Source organism: Eptesicus fuscus, chromosome 10 (genome assembly GCF_027574615.1).
Source record: "Eptesicus fuscus isolate TK198812 chromosome 10, DD_ASM_mEF_20220401, whole genome shotgun sequence".
NCBI classification, from domain to species: domain Eukaryota; kingdom Metazoa; phylum Chordata; class Mammalia; order Chiroptera; family Vespertilionidae; genus Eptesicus; species Eptesicus fuscus.
In genome coordinates, this window is record NC_072482.1 from 85403774 (window position 1) to 85418574 (window position 14801).

At 39.0% G+C, this 14801-nt stretch overlaps 1 pseudogene; it reads left to right on the forward strand.

The window, feature by feature from the left end:
- The first annotated feature begins 2316 nt into the window (after positions 1–2316).
- Positions 2317–2760, forward strand: LOC103285245 (ATP synthase F(0) complex subunit C2, mitochondrial-like; annotated as a pseudogene).
- Positions 2761–14801: the final 12041 nt, after the last annotated feature.

Genomic DNA, 14801 nt, shown 5'->3' on the forward strand with positions numbered 1-14801 from the left:
TTGCCTTCCCACATGCCCTGACCAGGGCCAGGGATCGAGCCTGCAACCGAGGTACATGACCTTGACCAGAATTGAACCTGGGACCCTTCGGTCTGCAGGCCGATGCTCTTCCCACTGAGCCAAACCAGCTAGGGCTCAGCAAATCTCTTAAACTCCCTGTAATTTAGTTTCTTCATTTGTAAACTGGAAATTGTTTTTATTTAATGCAGATACTATATTTAATGCAAATATATGCACTAAACTAGTATCTGAGAGGTCATATATTTGATACTGCATTAAATATAAGATCCAGAATATGAAAAAGAAGAATGAAAAGCAAGATAGAAGTACAAAATAGGCATAAAATTGTCCTGGGCATTTTCAACTCAGTTATGTCCCTATTTCTCTCTATAGAGAGTGATCCTTTTTATAAAATGAACCCATAATCTAAGCACTTGCATAACTTATGCAATTAACATGAAGCATAAAGAGCAGCCATTTAAAATTCCTAACCTTTTACATAGGCAGCAAAAACATAAAATTTAGGATATAACAAAGATAAGAATAAGGCAACACTAGATGCATATTTGATTCTATGTCATTAAATATACATTGGTTTTATTAGAAATACATTGTTTTCTATATGAAATGGGAATGATATTATTGTTTTCACTTTCCAGATTCAATAACGTTTGTTCCAATTAAATTGCTTACATGTTAAGGTCTTGGGCTTTGAAACCATTGTGTGCTAAAAACTCAAAAATTCTTATTCTAGGTAATCATATTTCATGGTCTTCGGCACAACTGATATGAAAAAATTACTTGCAGTTCCATTTCTCATCAATTCTTTTCAAGTACATATATATCATAACGTCAATCTCACATAAAGCCAGAGCAAGTGACTCTTTTTACTATCCCAACACATACTGTTCTATCATTGAAATATCAGTACACAAGGCTTCAAATCTCAAGCACATGCCTTTTACTGGATTCATAATGTTCAATGTGATTTCTTAAATATAATATGCAAAAGAGTATTCCACTATTACTGTGAAATCCAAATTCGAACTACCACGTAACAATGTGAACATTTTAACAACTACCCATGTCTCATGACTATTGAGGGTGGACATTTATGCTCCAGTTCAGCTGAAACTCATAGAACCAGAAATCATACACACTTCCATACAGAGGAAATCGTCCAGGAAAATAAACCCCTAAGTATCAGGCAAATCTTAAATAGAAGCCATTTCAAAGCTGCAAAAATCACCACCATTAAGTTAGAAATAGGATCTACTTAGAGAGCCGCGTCAGGGTCAGCATCAATCTGGTGAGATGACAGAAAACCTTCCCACTCAGTGAATCCTGCTAAAGAAAATGCACTCTTCCAGAAAGAGAGTCCGTACACATTATAATAAGGATCAGTAACTCTACTCACAACATTACGGGAAGAACACTGGCAAACACAGAGGGCTCCTCAAGTGGCATGTGAGAGGGAGGAATGACAACATGCAACATATGCACCAAATAATGAAGTAAAATGGGCTTATCTGGGGGAAAATGTTCTCTCCTTCTTTTTTGGTAACTACTTGAATTTTCAACTTTTAAAAAGTAAAATCTTACTCAACCTTAACTAGTTGAAATGTAACAGTAAAACATCATTTTTAAACTATGATTCTTGCAAAAATTAAAAAGAGCTATGGATCCCCGTGCTGGTGAATGTGTAAAAAAAAAAAACAGAGTTCTGATACCTGGAATATAAATTGGGCAAGCTTTCCACACGGCAATGTTGCACTGTATCCCAACAATCCAAATGTGCACAGTCATAACAATTTCACTTTTGGATTTCTCATATGGAAACAAACAAAAAAGTGCAAAGATACCATATTTTCCGGCGTATAAGACGACTGGGTGTATAGAAGATTTTCCTGGGTTAAAAAGTCGTCTTATACGCTGGAAAATACAGTACATGTCAATGTGAAGTTCAGGTGGGGCATTGTTTCATTAGTAAAATCTGAAACAATCTAAAAGTTGACTAATAAAGAGTTTTTTAAAAATATGTTTTTACTGATTTGTGAGAGAGACGAAGGGTAAGGGGGAGAGAGAAACATCGATTGACTGCCTCCTGCATGCCTCCTACTGGAGACTGAGCCTGTAACCCAGGCATGTGCCCTGATCAGGAATCCAACCAGTGTCCTTTCGGTGCATGACCGGACAATCAACCAACTGAGCCACATGGGCCAAGGCCAATAAAGAGTTTTTCAAATAAATTAAGAGTATAGCTACACAGCTGTCTGTCTTCTCTGCGCTGGGAGCAGCTCTCCTCATCCCCTGAAAATGTACGCCTGCACCACGTTCATCTCCACCCCCTCCTTGGTCAGGAACACCTCTCAGCTAAGAGGCCACTATCTCAGTGGTGCTGAAACAACCCACAACACTGACAGATGGGAACCTCAGCAGCTTGGCAATGCCATGTCCCCTGACCTCACTTATTTCTAGCCGCAGCTTCCAAACCAGTGCCATTTCAAGGGACATAGACACAGCAGCCAAGTTCCTTGGAGCTGAGGCTGCCACAGCAGAGGTGGCAGGCTCTGGGATTGGAATTGCAACTGTGTTGGGAGCTTCCTCATTGCTTATTCCAGAAACCCTTCTCTGAAGCAACAGCTCTTCTCCTACGCCATTCTGGGCTTTGCCCTCTCAGAGGCCCTGGGGCTCTTTTCCCTGATAGTGGCCTTTCTCATCCTTTTCTCTATAGGAAGGAGCTGTCTCCACCTCCCATAGTTCTTTTTCTTGTTGCCCTGTAAGTTCATTTTCTTGCATCTCCCCAGGCAGCCTGGGGAAAGTGGTTGGCTCAGGGTTTGACAGAGGGAAGACAAATAAATACTGTATTAATAAGAAAAAAAGATATATCCAGACAGCAGAATACTATGCAGCCATTAGAAAGGATCAGGTAATTGGAAGGTATTAGTTTATCATTTTCTAAATGGAGATTACAGGTCAGTATGCATCAATATAAAAATATACATATTTGAATGTGCAATGCAGAACACTGGAAAGAAAAATACTTTCCTAATAACTGTTCATTTCTAAAAAGTGGGATTATTGGGCCCCTAAGAATCTCCCACACTTTTTGCAGAACTGGAGATTAGACCAAAGCAACCAAAAGGCCACATGGGGCAAGGTAAGATGCCCATGCATGCACACACATGCTGCTGGTCATTTTATTATTGTATTTTGCATCAGATATTTCTAGATGTGTTAGGTACATTCATGATATAGTGAGTACTTTGGCAGGGAAATAACATACAAGTTCAAGATCACCTAACATCTTCTTTTATACTACCATCAGTGGGTTACCATTTGCGGCAAATGATAGAGAGATTACCCAAGTTTGTATCACACTATATATTAACAAATACATCACCCTTGTATCTGACAGCACTATCTCTCATAAGCTTTCCTTTCCTGAATGTGGGAATGACACTCAGCCAGACGTGGAACTATTCCTTTTTTTAAAATATATGTTTATTGATTTCAGAGAGGAAGGGAGAGGGTGAGAAAGATAGAAACATCAATGATGAGAGAGAATCATCGATCGGCTGCCTGCTGCACGCCCCACACTGGGGATCGAGCCCACAACCCAGGCATGTGCCCTGAACAGGAATTAAACTGTGACTTCTTGGTTCATAGGTCGACACTCAACCACTGAGCCAAGCTGGCTGGGCGGACCTATTCTTTAATACAGGCAAATAAAAGGATAAAACAGGCAAACACACATCGTGCCCGGATGATTACAAGTCCTTTTGAAGTTTTAGGTTGTAATTTCTACTAACAACTCTTCTCTGTGTCTCTCTATCTCACTGTCTCTTTCTCTGTGATATAAGCAATACTGTTGCAGTTGAAATTGGCTTTTCAGCTCTAAACTATAGCTTATCTTTATTCTTAAAAGTTAAAAATGACACAACATAGATTCCAAGTTTCCTTCCCCCAGCTCTAAAAAGAAGAGAACAGTGAGCAAACTTCAAACACATAGGAGATAAGATCAGGCAGGAGAAGACATAATGCAGAGGTGCAAGAGATCCCTTCCTTTTGTCAGAGATGTTTCTGCAGACATCTCCATTCTCCACCTCTGTGAACCTAATAAATGTCTTACCTATGTCACTCACACAGTGATCCTGGGAGAAAGGTTCTGGCAGACCCACTCTGAGATGTGAATAGAGTACCTCTGAAAATAAATATTACTGTGCTTTATCTCATTAATCTTGGCCATTTCTTCCTTCCCTTCAGCCAGCCTGACTCAGAAAGGCAAGTACTTTATCCATGTGACACAGAGCTATAGGGAAATTGCCACTCAGACTTTGAAAATGAGTCTTTTCCATTTTCTGACAACCATTTATCTCTCCGCCATCAGGCAATATCTAAAAATGTTTATGTGTGTTTTATCTTAAAGATGAGTTCCTGCTGAATCTCAGGGCCTGTCAATATATTTTTATGTTTGAAGGAAATAGTATCTTTCCAAAACAGCCACATTTTCTTTTCTAAGGTCATACTATCATTTAAAACAATTATCCAAACCTTTGGCAAGCTACTGTATTCCCCTGTTTACAACATGACCTCATTCCTAATTCACAAAAATGTGTTTTAAATGAACAAAACATCAAATGAATTAAAAATGTAATGCTCCAAGCAGACAAGAAAATTACAAAATTATTATTAGCTTTAAATAATCACAAACAACAAAATAATAATTAACGTCAAATGTTTAATTTCAAATTTCCCCTCCTAAATTTTCAGTTTTATACTTTTTTATAAAGATATATACCAAAAGGTATCGAATGTTTATAAGCTTCTCCTACATTCCAACTTTTAAAATTATTATCATTTCTCCCTACTCATTCTTGTGTCCTCTTCACTGTAATTTGCCTTAGCCTTCTTAGTTCTTTTCCTTGACCTCCAATCACACTTATTTGTAAACTACAGCATTTTTGCTACTTCAGGGGATTTTTATCCATAAATTGATGATTCTTTGTTGTTCAGCTTGTATTTTAATGAGACTCCATAAACTGCTTATTTGTTACTATAGCCTACTTTATTTCCCTCACAATATTAGATACGTTCAAAAATCTTTTTGCTCTCTGTGACATGTGCAAACCTTGACTGACCAGGTTTCTCCTTCATTCAAAAGATTTTCTATCAATCCCTCAATCCATATCAACTTAAACCAAGAGTTTGTTATGTGAAAAGTTTTGTATGAGATCCACTGTGGCAAACACTTCTTTTTCCCTACAGCTTCTATTTTCCACTTATCCAACAGATCTCTCCTCCCTTCACCCTGCTCTGTGCAACTGAGAGCTGATCTCCACCAACAGGCTCCCTTGCCCTCTGACTTCTAGTTGGGGGGTCATTCAAGGAGAAGCATTAGCAAGGAATTAGAGGGTAGGAGAGAAGTAAAGTTAAAGTCATGCCCTAGCTGGTTTGGCTCAGTGAATAGAGCATTGGCCCCACAGACTGAAGGGTCCTGGGTTTGATTCCGGTCAAGGGCATGTACCTCAGTTGCAAGTTCATCCCCCGCCCTGATTGGGGTGCATGTGTGTGTGTGCACGGGAGGCAACCAATAGATATGTCTCTCTTACACCATTTCTCTCTCTGTGTCTCTCCCTCTCCTTTCCACTTTCACACACACACACACACATACACACACACATACACACACACACACACACACACACACACACACACAAGATATCCTCAGGTCAGGATTAACAATAATAAAATAAAGTTGAGGTCATTATTTATCTGGCTCCATCTTCTGATCTCCATGTATTGGCGGATCCCTCTAGGGAACCTTCTCCATATAACTACCCTTTCCCAGATCTGGCTACCACTTCCCCCATTGCCACTTCCGATCTAGAGGTAGAAATAGCTCCTCATTTTGCTAACAGTGGGGTTCTGAACTACCTCTTGTTAGCTCCACTAGGCACTTTGAACATTTTAGTAGGTGATCCCTTTGTTAAACTTCTCTCACTATAATGTGCTTCTAAATGCTACAGCTTCTTAAGACCTTTGAAAATTCCAAAGTTCAAATCCATGACCTTTTATTGTGTATATGTAGGTAATTTATCATCTTTGCCAGTTTTGATCCAGTTATTAGTCTTGTCTAAATTTGTGTATTTTGTGCGCAATTTTCTGTTTAAAATGTGTGCTCAATTATTGTGGAAAATCTGAAAATTGTGAAGAAAAAAACCTTTATAATGTTTACTATTTGGCCCTTTATGGAAGAAGTTTGCTGACCCTATTCTAGATCATAGGTATATGTATTAGATTGAGGTCATCATAAAGATATTTGTAAGTTTGGGTCCTGCAGGAAACAGAAACCCAGGAAGAATTTGAAGTCAAGAGATTTACTGGGCAGATAGGGAGCAAGAGTTGGCAGGGAAGACCTTCAAACGAAGATGCAAGGCTGACATCTGTGCACAGAGAAGGGGGCGGAGGGAGCATTCATTAGGAAAAGTCTCAGGTAACAGTGTAGCTTTGAGGAAGTCCTAGCCAGACCAACCAATTCAATCACAGAGGAGCCCTGCATTGGGCAGAAATGGCCCAGCCCTGTCACCCCATCATGCTCTGGAAGCAGCTCATGGGGAGCATGGCCTCCACATGAATGCAGCAGATCACAAAAGCACCTCATACCAGTTCCTCCACCAAAGTCAGGTCCATCTCTCTGCTGCCTCTCCTACTCCACTACTTTCATACTCTAGAATTCAATTTTTTTTATCACTGGCAACCAATTTAAATTTTTCATATATTAGAGACCACCATAACGAGTAATTATGAAGAAGCAATGTAAGCTAAGGCAGACCCCTTCAACATTTGTGCTATGGATTTTGCACTTAAACCATATTGTTGTTTCCCTATCAAAAGCAAAAAGCCTTTAAATTCAGAAATCATGGACTATTTTTGCTCTTTGTATTTAAAGATAAAGCTGCTTCCAAGATCACTCTCAGCCAGGGGCCCTCAGATGACTGATACATGAGCCGGAATCACTCAGGGCCATATAACAACCTTCTCCAGGGCCTGTCATTATTCAGGAGTCTACATGGATTCCTCACTTTTGATTGACACATGTCATCACACTGCCACAACCAGCAGTCGCCAAACGGTGGTCCGCAGACCACTGGTGGTCCGTGAGGTCCGAAAGGTTGGCGACCGCTGCCGGGCACACACACACACACACACACACACACACACACACACACACACATATTCTATTGTATATCTCTTCACTATGTCATAACCATTCTTATGCTTTACCACCTCGCTGTACCTGGGACCCTCCCCTTGCCTACACTACCTCTCCTCTCCCCTAGAAGCCCAGCCCACCTTCCAATTTTCTATTCAAACTCCGCTTGCTCAATCTTCCTTCCCTGACTACTCCAGCTCTCAAATTTTTCTATCCCTGACCTCCTAGAGCTCTTTCACACACCACTGTTCATTTTCGCTTTATGTGTATATGTCTTGCTTCACCAGGAAGAATTCATTTTCTTATGATGAGAGACTGTTCTTTGAACTGCCTCTGTACCTCTCACAGCATCTAGCTAGCTCTCATATATACTTACCTAGGTAGAATACCTTTCCTTCAAACCCCATGCCCTTTCTTCAAGGCTCATTTCAAATTCCACATTCTCTAAGTATTCTTTCTGAGTTCAAATCGAGGTTGCTTTTATCTTACTCTGCACTGCCATAACACTCTGCTTGTACTTTTAATATATAATTCTTGCTTCTGTGAAACATAATCAGTTGCTCGTGTACTTTTCTTCTCTACCCTATTTAGATTATAAGATCTTAGAAGGCATATTCGTCTTTGTAGCCTTTGTTGTATTTTGTGCTCTGCATGAGCCTCGCCCTTGGTTTTGCATTGCATGAAGGAATGGATGAAGAAAAAAAATGGTAGTAATTGCAACTTTGTACAGAAAAGGTAACATGAAAGAAAATGTGACCAATAATGGGAAGAAGCCTCAACTAGGTCTCAACTCTACCACTGACTAGCTGTGGGATCTGGGAAAGTGAAGTCACTGCTTTAAACATGAATTTTATCATCTGTACAAATTTGTGGGTGTAATAAATGTTAATAAATAGCATGCTTTATAACACAAACTCTGCAGTATTTGAATCTCAATGCTGCCAATTACCACTTGGGAAAGTAATCAAAGTATAACAAGTTTATTTTCTCACTTGTAAAATAATTATAGTACAAAATGATAGCCTACCTCATAGTGCTATTCTGAATATTTAATAAAATAATGTCTATAATGATCATAGAAAAGACCTAGAATTAGAGAGCTTGGTTTGCCTGGTAGTTGGCAGTATTATTACTATTACTACTATTGTTATCATTATTATTGTTATTATTATTATTATTATTATTATTATCAAGATCCCTTTCATGTTTAAAAGTCAGTGATTCTATAATGGCACTTTCAATGGCATCATCAATCTCTGAACAAATGCTTTTCTTGAACACTCAAGTCAATACTGAACTGATCATTTGTCTGACTAAGATGTTCTGATGGTGATTTATAATTTTTAAGCTGTTTGGTTCACTACAATGAGAAGCTTATAGGAAAATTAAAATAAACTTAAACATCAGGAGCTAGTCTTAAATATTCTAGCAAAGCAGAGGCTGACCAAAATGACCACAATCATAATAATTTAAGAATCCCTGTTGATGGTAGCATAGCACAATATGTTGAATCAACTGATTTGGGTTCAAATTTCAGATCTACAATTATGCTATGGGAACTGGGATCTTGCACAAATTGCTAAGCTCTTTGAATTACAGTTTCTTCATCTGCAAAATGTGATAGTAATCATTGCAAATTCAAAAAGTTATGAGCATTAATTTAACACATGTAATGAGTGTCTGGCATATAGCAAATACTCAATATATGTTGGCTATTATCATTATCCATGCATGTACTCTGCCTGCAAAGCCTTAGAAATAGAAGGTATTACCATTATTGCTACCATCATAGCTCATGTAAGACTGTTGTGTGGAAATGCTAATTAGAGAAGGAAATATATATTAGAATAAGAAGGAGAAAGAATCAAGGTTAGATTACAGAAACAGAAGTTAAATTAGTAAATTCAGGAAAATTTTTGCAAATTATATAGACCTTGAAGTGAAGTAGAAAGAGAAAGAAGAAAAATAGATCCCCCAGGCAGGCCTTGAGGAGGGATTGAGAACAAACAAGGAGAGAGCAGGGAAATCATTTGCACTTTTTAAGTAAGCTCCGGCCAAGCTGCTCCATGCATATGCCATTGCTGGTTTTCCTGCTCTAGCATCACATCTATGTCGCCCACATTAGAATAATAAAATATACATGCAAATGAGTAATCATGGCTGACATAAGCATAATTCTTTAAGAATCATCCAGGAAGAACATCTGGAAGAATCTATGTCTCAATGAATGATATCATGAAAAAGAAGAATACAACATATTATAAAAGGTTACGTTGAGCCTGTTATTAGAGAGTATCCTGAGGCTACTGACCTATAGCTCCTTCCAAATACTTTGGTTGGCATCAGCATTAAGCAATAAATCCCAAGTTATATAGCCATGCTTTCTTAACTGGCCATCCTGCCCATGTTGATGCTTAGACATCAACACAGATGTCAAAGACACACAATTGAAGGAAAGTAGATGTTCACTCTCTGTTGCTTGCCTGCCCTTCCAAACCCCCTCACTATAAACCCACCACCACCACATGTCCAGGGTTGGGTGCAGCCAGGAATAATAGAGAAAGGCTCCACATACCCTAATTACGTATGGTCCTCTGAAAGGGTAGGAAAGATTAACAAGAAAATCAAGGCCACTGATAATGTATCCACCTAGTTTCCCAAAATAGGTCACCAAAAACAAAAATCCGCATGATACATGTGGCAAATTAATTTTAATTGAGAATAATTGTTAAACTCTTCAAATAAGAGTGGGTGCTATTCACATACAGTTTTAAAGATAAAACAGAAGATTTCAAGAAACTTCCCATTTGCATAGGATCATTATAGACTATACTCTCTTCCTCTGCCAAACCTCTTTCTCCCTCTAATTTCTCCTCTCAGATTCCTGAGTAAACGTGTGATTTCATGCACTAATAGGGCATTTTGGTAGAAAAGTTTAAGAACCATAAAGATTTTGTTTCCTTCGCATCACACAGACAAATATCCTCGGATGAATGTGTTGGTGCAGAATGAAAAGTTTCTCACTTCCCACATGGTGTTTTTTTTTAATAAGCACCAGCTCAAAAGCTTTTTCCTCTACCCCACGGCTCTGCAGTTCTGCATCTGCCACTACCTTTGTGTTACTACATTTGTAAATTTCCCTCTTTTGAAAGTCACAATCTGTCCTTCACCAAACACACCATCTAGCAGCTTCCCTGATGAGAGTATATAAATCTCACTATTTTGGCTTTCTGATTAGACAAAGGCGAATGTAATACCCCTTACCTGTTTCTCCCTCAATGAGATGGAAAATTGCTGGTTTTATCCATGTGTCAGGAGCCACTGGTGCGGCGCTGGCTGTCCTGCTTCTATCCTGCTGCTTGGCTGTAATCTTTTCCAGAGTATCTTCCTTTTCCTTAATGACTTCCCAGGATTTGGTCCAGAGAAATCATCCCATGAAGCTGCAGCCCATTTTGTAAGCATGTAGTCATTTTGGATTTTTCAACCAATAAAACACTCAAGACAGTCTTCCCTTTTAACTAAATATTTAGATTATATGAATTTGGTGCTATTTGATTTAAAAGAGTATAAACTAAATCATAAATATGGACTTCACTCGAAGTACCTAATTTTTTTTTTTTAATCCTCACCCAAGGATATTTTTCTATTTTTTGTTTTTGTTTTTTTTAGGTAAGAGTGGAAAGGAGGGAGGGAGGGGAGAAGAGAGAGACAGAGACAGAGAGAGAGAGTCTGAGAGAGAAACATTGGTGTGAGAGATACATTGAGCAGTTGCATCCTGCACGTGCCTGGGAATGAACTGCAACCCAGGTAGGTATGTGCCCTTAACCAGGAATCGAACCTGTGACCCTTTGGTATGCGGGCCAACACTCTAACCACTGAGTACACTGGCCAGGGCAAAGTACTTAACTTTTATGGCCAGTTTCTACCTGCTTATGGTGGCTCTTAAAACCACTATAAGTAATTGTGTATGTGTTTTAATTTTGTTTAGAATTTATCACTGATATCTGCAGGAGAGTTCTTTTTTTAAAATATATTTTTATTTATTTCAGAGATGAAGGGAGAGGGAAAGGTAGATAGAAACATCAATGATGAGAGAGAATCATTGATCAGCCGCCTCCTGCACGCCCCCTACTGGGGATCGAGCCTGCAACCTGGGCATGTGTCCTTGACTGGAATTGAACCCAGAAACCTTCATTCCGCAGGCCGACATTCTATCCACTGAGCCAAACTAGCTAGGGCTGTAGAAGAGTTCTGATAATCTACTCTCCCATTATTGACCAGCAATTTCCTTTAATATTTTTTTCATTTTATGACAGTGACTTGGTGAAACAAATAAACAGCATTCCCTTCTCTAATATCTAGTATACAGTAACCTTTATATTGTCATAAAAGTTTGGAGTGGGTGAGATCAAGGGGCACTGGTTAAGAACATAATGTGACTTTCAAAATAAGGAGATTTACAAATGTAGTAACCCAGAGGGGTATAGTTTGTTCTGCTGGTTTATTTTTCAAACAAGAAAATTTGAACATTAACATGTTCAAATACCTTTTCCTGCCAAGTCAACATCATCATCAAATAGATTAACAAGGTGAAAGAGCACTCGGGGGATTCTAAGGCGAACTAAATAACACCCTTACGCATAAAGACTGTTAAATAAATGAAAATCATCTCTCAGGCAAATAGAGCTGGTCCCCAACATCAATTTAGTCCCTTCTGCCTAAAAATAAGGTTATTTCCTTCTCTTTAATATATTCAAATTCTTGCTCCCACTGGTTCCTTTGGTAATATTTTTTTTCTTCTCCCAGCTGGGTCTGAGGCAGCAATGAAGCAGAAGAGAAAAAGGCCATGAGTTTGAACTTGGGAACAAGGTTCCAGGTTAATCACCCTTGGAAAGGTGTTGCAGGAATCTGAGTCAGAGCTGTTCCCATCATCACTGAGCCATCACCCCATGGTGCAGGTAGGACAGAAGGCAGAAACGTGGTGACACAATATCCGCACACCCTTAAAGATCAATAGATGGTTTTAAACACAAATAGCTAATGAATGTTTTTTGGTGGCAGCAAGGGGCATGAATAAGAGTGTTATTGTGGGTGAATTTGGTACCTAAAATAGAGAAAATACACTGCGTGACCAGATTATTATGATCTCTGAATGCATAATAATCTGGCTACTCAGTGTGTGAAAAAAAATAATAAAAAAAATTATATATAAATATATATATATATTAGAGGCCTGATACATGAATTTGTGCATGGGTGGGGTCCAGCCAGCCTGGCCAGGGTTAGGGGACATAGACGGTTGGCCAGCCTGCCTGCTGGTCGAATTCCTGGTCAAGGGGACAATTTGCATATTAGCCTTTCATTATATAGGATATAACCCTGAGTGGCCAGATTATTATGCGTACAGAGATCATAATAATCTGGCCACTCAGTGTATAGTGCAGGACACATAAAACAAAGGCATTTTCAATGCTGGAGATAACATTGTTTCAGACGTCCTGCCTTTAAATCCTAGAACCATCATCTTCTAGTCATATGATTTGGGGAAAGTTGTTTAATCTATCTGTGCTACAACATCTGGGAACAGGGTGTGGTGACAGGACCAGGATTCAGTCTCCAGATATCTCAATTCACTGACAGGTGCCTGAGTCTCCATGCTATTTGGCCTTTTCAGTTCCACTCTGGCCATTTCAGACTTTCCTTTCTATATTCTTATTTCCTATTATTTTACTCTCCGCAGCTCCAACTGTTTTTTCTCTCCTGAATTAAGCTTAAATATTTCCAGTTCCTTTTAAAACCTAAATTACATGGACTTTCAAGCCCGTCAATCTACCTTCATTCCAAAGGCTGCTGCTCTCAGGAAACCATTGGTCCATTTGAAGCTTTCTATATTCTAACAGATGTTTCGTATTTATTTATGTAAGTAACCAGACACTACTGCTATCAGCACTTTAACAGCACTCTATCTAAGTATTCCATATTCCTACTTTGCTAAAGGCGATATCAAAAAATGGCAATGAAAACACAAATAAAGGGAAATAAACACAAAAGTGTCTTTTGATAGCTTACAAAACCTGTTCAGAAGAGCAGGCACTTTTAATTAGGAATGCTGCAAGCCTGCAGGAGCAGCAAAATGGGATTCCTTAGAACATAATAGGATGTGCTGATTCACAGGCAGGAGCAGTAAAACCTGGAATCTGCCTATCTGCGCCAGCGATTCTGGCCCTTCCAATTTCATTTCTGAAAGATCAGCCTTAATGGGAACCTTTACACCAAGCTTGGACTCTTCGAGAGGAAAAACAGACTTTAACTTTTCAGTGTGCAAGATAGCATAATTGTGTAATTCTTGTTTAGTGGTAAAGAACATCACAGTGTACCCTCATCCAGAAAGTTCTTCTTGTCCATCGAGGATCAAAAGGATTGTATGTCATCCCGTTGGTTAGAATCCTTTAGGCCTATACGACAAATAATTTGAAATGTTCAACACACCAGCATGTAAAACAAATTGTTGGGTTTACTTTGCAAAGGAGACAATAAAAGGGAAGGGGTACTTTTCTTAAGGGAAATCAAGGAAAGTGTTTTTTCTTACATGCTTAGGTTTACATTGCTTGGGGGTCTATGCCTCACATAACTTGTTCCTGGGAAATACTTCCCAACACAGATACACAGAGTCACTGCCGGTCTGGTATCAGGCTTAGAACGCGAGGTGTAACTTCCACAAGGCAAGTTATCTTCAGGGACTACTGGCATCAACAGGCCATCTTCAATGTTAAAGTTATACTGCAGTCTTCATCTGAGCTCCCCCAGGAAAAACAGAAAGGGCCACACCGCGCCTATGACCAAAAACACTAAACGGCAACCTGTAGTGTTTGGATGTTTCCAATAAACGCAAAAACAAGCTCCTATGAGGCAAGCACTTGCTCCTGCCTATGAGACCAGCCTCTATGGATTGCAATAGAAGTACCAGACATCAACCACAACATACTTCAATTTTAGTGGTTTCTAACAGTGGCTGAAGCGTATTCCCGGATACAATCAAAACCACAAGCAAAACATGGTACCCTAAATGACTCTTCTTCCTCTGCCATATAAAACCATTGTGATGGTTAATTTTGTGGGTCAACTTGACTGGGCCAAGGGACGCCCAGGTAGCTGGTTACACATTATTTCTGGATGTGTCTGTGAAGGTGTTTCCACAGAGGCCATGAAGCTCATTTTCCTCCAATAATAGAAGAAGGGATTTTTACCTTCATAGTTTATTTTATCATCACCTAGCTATTCTTCTGAAAGAGAAAAACAGACTAAATATAAATAATGGAAAGTTTCAATTAACTGGGTCCTACTTGATCCAGGTTTTATTCATTTTAAACCATTTCATTACAAACTGTTAATTGGTATGACTGTTTTAGAGCTTATTCCATATGGTGCCTTCAGTTCTCTAAGCTGAATTGATCTCAAAATGAAGAACTCGTTGAATTCAAAGAGATATACTCAGTTCTTAGAACTAAGATGTCATTTTAGTCTCCCATGTTTTTGAGGTAGTGTCTTTTCCTATATTTTTATTTTTTTAAAAAAAATTTGAGCT